Genomic DNA, 8,047 nt, shown 5'->3' with positions numbered 1-8,047 from the left:
AGAGAAAGAGAGAGAGAGGAGAGAGAGAGAGGAGAGAGAGGAGAGAGAAGAGAGAGAGGAGAGAGAGGAGAAAGAGAGACAGAGAGGACAGAGAGGAGAGAGAGGAGAGAGAGGAGAAAGAGAGACAGAGAGGAGAGAGAGGAGAAGAGAAGAGAAGAGAAGAGAAGAGAAGAGAAGAGAAGAGAAGAGAAGAGAAGAGAAGAGAAGAGAAAGGAGGTGGGTCACTCTAGAACCAAAAAGAGTTCAGCTGGCTGGTGGGGGAGGGAATCAAAGTGGAAGCCTTAAGAAGCCAAAGCAAATGGCGCATGCCTTTAATCCCAGCACTCTGGAAGCAGAGGCTGATGGGTCTCTGTGAGTTCAAAGCAAGTCTAGTCTACATCTCGATTCCAGGGCAGCCAGGCCTACATAGAAAGACCCTGTCTCCAAAAAAATAAATAAATAAATAAATAAAAAGCCAAACCTGGTGCTTTACAGAGACACTGACTACATAGCCAGCGCAGTACACGCGTCAGCAGGAGCAGGAGCACTGAGGCAGGGCCTGGCATGGAACTCACTATGTAGGCCAGACTGGCCTCAAACTCACAGACATCTGCCTGCCTCTACTTGGGTGGAATTAAGGCATTTGCCACCACACCCAAATAAATCACGCATTCTTACTCCAAACATTATAACCACAGAATTCATGTATCCCTGCCAGTTCTAGATCAGTGGGCTCTACTCTTACATACTGATGAGCCCAGCCCAGAACTCTCGGATGAGTGCCAGGTGCATTTATCTAATTCTTATCTGGTATCCCAAAACACCTCAAACTCAACACCTCAATTCTGAAATGAAGAGATAGATTTCTTTGGTCTACATCCACACCACCTAATCAGGTTTGATTGATTATAGATTGGCCGGTTGATCTTAAAAGTATCTCCATTTCACTCTCTGGGCAACTAAAATAAACTTTAGTCCCATTTTGCAGATAAGAAAATTTAAAGTCGAAAGGGTTGAATATCTAGTTGAGTTGTGGTTAGGCCACACCTGCAATCCCAGCACTCAGGAGGCTGAGGCAGGAGGATCTCCTAGAGTCTACGGTCAATCTTCTAGACTGCATGAGTTCAAGACTCAAGACCAGCTAAGGCAACAAATTAAGAACCTGTCTCAGGAGTTCCAGGACAGCCAGGGCTACATAGAGAAACCCTGCCTCAAAAAAACAAACAAAACAAAAAACAAAAAAAAGTAACACACCAAAGCAAACAAATAGCAGAATTGGGGTTGTAGTAAGTGTGGAGATTAGCCTGGAGGTTCACAAAGCAAGGCAGAAAGTGCTAATTGCTGGAGGCCACTCCAACCCTTCTTCCGTTTGGTAAGAGAAACTGCCTTAACTAGACATATCCGTGTCTAAATAAATGATACAATGGTGTCTCTTAATAAGTAGACAGCCACTTCTTGGTACCTCCTTCCCCTGCTGCTTGGATATTTTAGCTACAACTCTGGAAGTCCTCCAGGACCTAAAGATCAAGGTCTATCCCTAGAGATGTCAGAAAAAATACACTAGGCCCCAAGACAATGAACTGCCATACCCGCTATTGTGTACCTCTGAACTTACATCCAGTCAGAGGCACGATAGTATCAGGTGGAAGCTACTCCTGTAACTAAATCCCTATCCTAAAAGATACAGAAGGCAGCTGGCCAGGATGGCCCACTCCTTTCATCCCAGCACTCAGGAGGTAGAGGCAGGCAGATCTCTGTGAGTTCAAGGCCAACCTTGTCTACAAATCAAGTTTCAGGATAGCCAGGACTGGTACACAGAGAAACCCTGTCTCGAAAAAACAAAAATAAACAGAAGGCTTTGAAAGTATAAGAAAACAAAAAAAGGTGGAGAACTGACAGCCTGAGATGCCTGAGATATCTTGAAGGAAGAGTGGTGAAAGCGTCTCAGGACTTACCAGACTCGCCCCTGCCAAGCTTCTGGGTTCAGCCGAGACTGGGGGCGGGCATTTAGCCCAGTGGCTCCCAACCTTCCTGAACGCTGCAACCCTTTAACATGGCTCCTCAAGATGTGGTGACCCCACCCCCAACCATAAAATTATTTTGTTGCAACTTCATAACTGTAATTTTGCTACTGTTACGAATAGTATTGAATGTAAGTAGCAGTGTTGTCTGGTAGACTTAGGTGACCCCTAGGAAGGTTGAGAGCCACTGGTTTAGGGGGTTATGGCCATATACAAGTTTTCAGGATTGTAATTCCAGCCCTGGGAAGACTGAGGCAGCTGCAGCAAAGTCAAGAGAAGGTTAAGCTACACAGTGAAAACCGGACTAGAAAAAATAAATAAATAAATAAATAAAATGTAATGGCAAACTCAACTGGGAAAGAAATGTACTTCCAGGGATGCTACAGAGATGACTCAGGGGATAAGAACACTGACTGCTCTTCCAAAGGACCAAGGTTCTGTTCCCAGCACCCACATGGCAGCTCACAACCCCCTATAACCTGGCCCAGAGGATCTGACGCCACACTCCTCTGACCTCTGCAGGCACTGTATATACATGGTGCACAGATACAAGAAATACACTGTCACATGACAAAGACAAGCTTCTTCAGTGATAACCTAACCAGCAGAGGGACTCCGCTTCTGGAATTCGATTCTGAAAGACTGAGATAAAATTGGCAGGGTGCGGTGGCACACAATTTTAACTCCAGCATTTCAGAAGCACAGGTAGGCGAATCTCGAGATGAAGGCCAGGCTGGTCTACAAAGCCAAATACAGACCAGGCAGGGTTACTCAATAAGACGCTGTCTCAAAAAACATTTTCCCGGGGCTGGAGAGATGGCTCAGCGGTTAAGAGCACTGACTGCTCTTCCAGAGGACCTGAGTTCAAATCCCAGCAACCACATGGTGGCTCACAACCATCGGTAATGAGATCTGATACCCTCTTCTTCTTGTGTGTCTGAAGACAGCTACAGTGTGCTTAGATACGATAATAAATAAATCTTAAATATTTATGTATGTGTATATATATATGTACATACATACATATATATATATATATGTGTGTGTGTGTGTGTGTGTGTGTGTGTATGTTTTGGGACATATATTTATGCACATGTTCCCAATCCTGTAGATCAGTTTAGTTTAGATATAAATAATATAATATAAAGACAATATATAAACTACTAGCACATTAAGTTCGGAAAATTAAGCTCTGCTTTAAAAATAAAAAATGACTAGGAAAGTAAGCTTGAAAGCAAGAGCAGCCAGCCATTCCTAATCGCCATCGCCTCACTGTTAAAGCCACTCAGAGGTGTCACCATCAGGAGCCAGGTGCTTCATACCCAGGACAGGGTGACTTCCATAGCTCTTTAGCAATGTGGAGCAGGGCAGCACACGCAAGGACTTCCACAAATCCTTTCCACCTCTGTCTCGGGAAGGAGAGGAGCAACTGCCACCCTGTCACTCTGCTTCCGGGGCCACAGCACTCACCCATGTACGGCTGAGTCATAGTACTTGAGAGAGAACTTCAAGTCCAGATATCCCACCATTCAGCCTGACTGCTAATATTCACACACTTCAAGTTCCTTCTTAGCCTGCTGAACTAGGGGGTGTCTCGGAGAATCCTAGACACGAGAACAAGCACCACCCCAGAGAGAGAGAGAGAGAAAGAGAAAGAGAGAGTGAGATAGAGAGAGAGAGGGATTGTGTGCATGCAAGTGTATATGAGTGTGTGTGTGTGCAAGTGTGTATTATTATTATAAGCATCTAACATTTTAAAACTATGATGAATAGCCTGGGCTATGCAGTCAGACCCTGTTAAGGAAAGGGAGGGGGAGGGAAAGGGGGAGGGAGAGAAGGGGAGGGAGGGGAGGAATGTCACATGGTGTCCGATTGCTTTCTGCTTACTCACTTTGAGAGCTCTCATTTACCACAGCGGCACTGCAAGTGCACAGGTACTTCTCAGTGCTTGTTTACAGCCACTGAAGAGTCAAAGACCAATGCTCACTTGGGGCATCATCTGCACCCCTGACTTCAAGGTTGTAATCTCCGTACATTTGTAGCAAAGCAAAATATTCCAAAGCATGTTTGTGATAGGCAGAATAGCACGCTCCAAAGCGACCACATTTTATGTGTGTTAACTCAAGATTAGGTTACTGCTGTAAAAGCCAGGCACGGTGGCTTGAGCCTCTAATGCAGTACTTTGGAGGCTGTGGCATAAAAGGTTTTAGGGAAGTTCAAGGGAAGTGTAGAGACTTCAAAGATGTAACTGAGTAAGGACAAAGAATGTGGGGGGTTGGGGGGATGCTCCTCCACCAGTAAAGAGTCAGCCACACAAACATGAACCGACCTCAGACCCCCAGCACCCAAGTAAAGATCAATGGCAATAGCAATAATAAAGAACAAGCAGCACTCTATGAGATTAGCCTGGATTATCTGTATAAAACTCATCCAATCACAGGAGCAGGAGACGCTTTACCCCCAGCACGCAGCAGGCAGAGAGAGGCACGGGGATTTCTGAGTGTGAGGCCAGGCTGGTCGACTGAGTGAGTTCCTGGATAGCCAGGGCTACACAGAGAAACCCTGTCTCAAAAATTCAAGGAGAAAGAGGAGGAAGGAGGAGGAGGTGGTGGAGGAAGAGGAAGAAGCAGAAGAGGAGGAGGGGGAGAGGAAGAGGAGGAAGAGGAGGAGGAGTGGGAAAGAACAGTAACAAAAGAGAGTCAACTGGGACAGTCCTTTACTGCTTTGCACAGAATGAGCCAAGCTCATTTGTAAAAGTAGAGCTGAAGGACAGCAGGAGCCACTGGAAAGCTGGAGACACTACATGCTTGTTTTTCAAGGGAATAAAAGATGGTTTATTCTTGGGGCTGGAGAGATGGCTCAGTGGTTAAAAGCACTCTTCCAGAGGTCCTGAGTTCAATTCCCAGCAACCACATGGTGACTCACAACCATCTGTAATGAAATCCGATGCCCTCTTCTGGTGTGTCTGAGGACAGCTACAGTGTATGTACTCATATAAATACAAATAAATAAATCGTTAAAAAAAAAAAAAGATGGTTTATTCTGAAGCCATTCCAAGTGACCAAGGCCTGGGATTACAGACTCAGGTTACCACAAGTTCCATGAACCAACACGGGAGGAAACTATATTTCGCCAAATGAGACACGGCTGAGTTTGTACTGCTCAGCCCCCTTCTATCAAACGGATCTGGAGGAGAGCAGTGCTCCATCTAGTTCCTGCCCAGTGCTCCCTTGCCCTGCGCTCAAACTACTCTTCCATGAAGATAAATACAATCTTAAAGGGTGCCAACCTTTAACAACAAAGTCCCTCTAGATATCGATGACATTGAGAAGTTAGTGTTCGAAGTATTGTATTGATATTGTATTGATATTGTATTGATATTAAAAGAGGAGTCCTGGACCTCAGCCTCCTGCGGGTACTACTGAAAAGCTACACTTCACCATTACTTTAAGATAATCGTGAAGGAGAATGCACTTGAGGAGGATGGCAGAAAGAACTAAACTGGTCTCGTCAGGGCTGGAAATGGGATGTGAGAAAGCATTATCTTAATTCAGTGTTTGTTCTTTTTTTCTTCCTCATGATGCTGACAATCAAATCCAGGACCTTGTGCATGCCAGGTAAAGATTCTACTACTGAGTCATACCTCCAGTAGGCCTCAACCTGAGGATTGGGGCCCCCTTCAGGGTCAAATGACCCTTCCCCAAGGGTCACAGAAGACCGTCAGACAACAGATATTTACATTACAATTCACAACAGTAGCAAAATTCCAATTATGAAATAGCAAGGAAAATAATTTTACAGTTGGGGGGAGGGTCTCTACAAGATGAAAAACTGCATGGAAGGGTCTCAGCATTAGGAAGGTTGAGAACCACACTGCTCCAGCCTATCTGAACCTTTCCACAAAGCAACAAGACCTTACCAAACCAAAAAGACTGCTTAACTAACATAGACTGTTGTTTCTCTGTATAGCTCTGGCTGTCCTGGAACTCACTCTATAGACCAGGCCGGCCTTGAACTCACAGCTACTTAATAACTTTGGGAGCTTAGCCAAGTACCCCAACCTCTAAAAGGCCGGCTCTTCGTTCTCTAGATGGGGATAGTTATCCTTGTCCAGTTTCTCTGAGCCAAAAAGATTATCTACAAACTCCAGGATAGTCGTTCTAGAAACCCATGAAGTCCATCCTATTAAGCAACCATTCACTTACAAACTACCTTCCACGACTGAGCCCTCAACTCAGGCAGGAGCACCTGGTTCTGGGAAGGCTACACTGCTCCTCACCAACTCCACTCCCATTTCCTCATCTTCCTGCCCAAAACCTCCTCTCCAGACCTTCAAGGATTGCACTTCCTCTATCCCCAGTCTCAGGGTAGGGCTTTGCTAGCCCCGTTACATCCCTTCGCTGTTGTCCAGGACTTTCTTCCACCTGCTTTATCGCTCTACTTCCCTCACACCCAATGTGGCCCTTTCCATCCTTCAGCTAACACCCAATGACTCAAGCAAATACACCGAGGCAAAAAATAGACCAATGGTTGCAGGGCGTGAAGGAGGGAGTAGGAGCGGTTGCAAATGGGTACAGACCTCTTTCGAGGAGATAAAAATGTTGAGGGATTGCCGTAAGGAGGTACAAGCTGTGAACAAGACTAAAAGCTAGTGAGCTGTACTTCAGGGGTACTTGTCGTTTTTACAGTATAGGATGATATCGCAATAAAAACGTGTGTGTCAGACACGCAACACACTACGGCTCGCCCTGCCCATCACACGCCCATTTGTCCAGCCAACCTCGGCTGTCCGGAGTGTCCGGAAGCTCCAGCCGTTCCGGCAACCCTTGGGTCCCGGCGGGCCGGCCAGGGGTCCGGTTCCCTTGGTTCTGCACACCCCGGCGCCGAGGGGGCAGGCGGACGAGGCCCGCCGAGCTCTGCACTGCTGCGGGCGGCCCAACCTTCCGGGCCCGCAGCCCTCCGGCGCGCGGCCGGTCACCTCCGGCTCAGACCCCGCGGGGCGGTACCGCGCCGGGGAAGCCCACCTGGGTCAGCGGCGCGGACTCCGCTTCCAGCCGCGGCCGGCAGGCAGCAAGGGAACGGGAGCGCGGGCGCAAAGGGGCCCGGGTGTGCACGGCGGCTTAGGCCTCCATGGTTCCGTAGGTCAGCGGCTCCGGTTCCCACCGCGTTCCGGCCCCAGCGGCTGTCCGTGCGGAGACGCAGGAGGAGTTGGGGTGAGAAGGGGGAAGAGACGGAGGACGCGTCTGGGGACCGAACGGCTAAGCGCGCGCCAGCAGCGGGCGGTCCCGTGGCACGCCGAGCACGCGGGCTTCTGGGAAATGTAGTCCTTCCGGCGTTTCATCCTCCTAGCGTCTCCCGGGCAACCACATAGCCACGTGGCAAAGTGTACCACCCAAAACCCCCTAGGCTCCTGGGACTGAGAGCTCTTACGCATGGTTAACTTAATTGAGACTAAGGTGCCTGTTAATTCCTGATGGACAATCACACCAGTGTCATACAAGTCTTTTGTGGGCCTTGTCGAATTAAAAAAATAAAATATTTTTAACAGAAAGATCTCAGCAATGTAATCAGGATTAGATGAACCAGAATGAAAGCCATATATTGTGTAGCGTCAAAGTATGGTATTTACCTGAGAAGCTAAAGGAGGATTGTACAGAATTCAAGATCAGTATGGGCTGCATATTTGAATCAGAAGCCCGCCACAGTCGCATAACAAAACCCTATCTCAAAACAACAACAATAACAACAAAGACGGAATTTGAGCCTGTAATCTAAGTACTCAAGTGGCAAAGACCATGCTGCTTCGTAGGGAGGCCAGCCTGGTCTTTGAATACTGTCTTATAGAAAAAATACGGAATTTGAAGTCAAATGGCCTGAGGTCACCAAATTAATACCCTTGAGTACCTACCACTCCTCATCTAAAATACTTACAAATTGCGACCATTATGGTAATAACCGTTCATATTGTGGACTATTTCCTATGTGCTATATGATATTGTGTTTATGTTTCCAAAAAAAAAAAAAAAAAAAAAAAAAACCGGCCGGGC

At 47.0% G+C, this 8,047-nt stretch overlaps 1 protein-coding gene across 2 annotated transcripts in view; it reads right to left on the bottom strand.

Annotated features, from left to right (window-relative positions):
* Positions 1-7,300, bottom strand: part of Dym (dymeclin) — a 274,143-nt gene extending 266,843 nt beyond the window's left edge. Inside the window, exon 1 of one of the 2 annotated variants that reach the window (XM_029471781.1) lies at positions 7,025-7,300. The gene's annotated coding sequence lies outside the window, so the exon portion shown is untranslated. The remainder of the gene's footprint in view (positions 1-7,024) is intronic. The other variant, XM_021150437.2, reaches the window with a different exon arrangement.
* Positions 7,301-8,047: the final 747 nt, after the last annotated feature.

This window comes from Mus caroli, chromosome 18 (assembly GCF_900094665.2).
Source record: "Mus caroli chromosome 18, CAROLI_EIJ_v1.1, whole genome shotgun sequence".
In the NCBI taxonomy this organism is placed as follows: Eukaryota; Metazoa; Chordata; class Mammalia; order Rodentia; family Muridae; genus Mus; species Mus caroli.
Note: the sequence above shows the minus strand (reverse complement) of the source record. Positions and strands in the feature narration are given on the sequence as shown.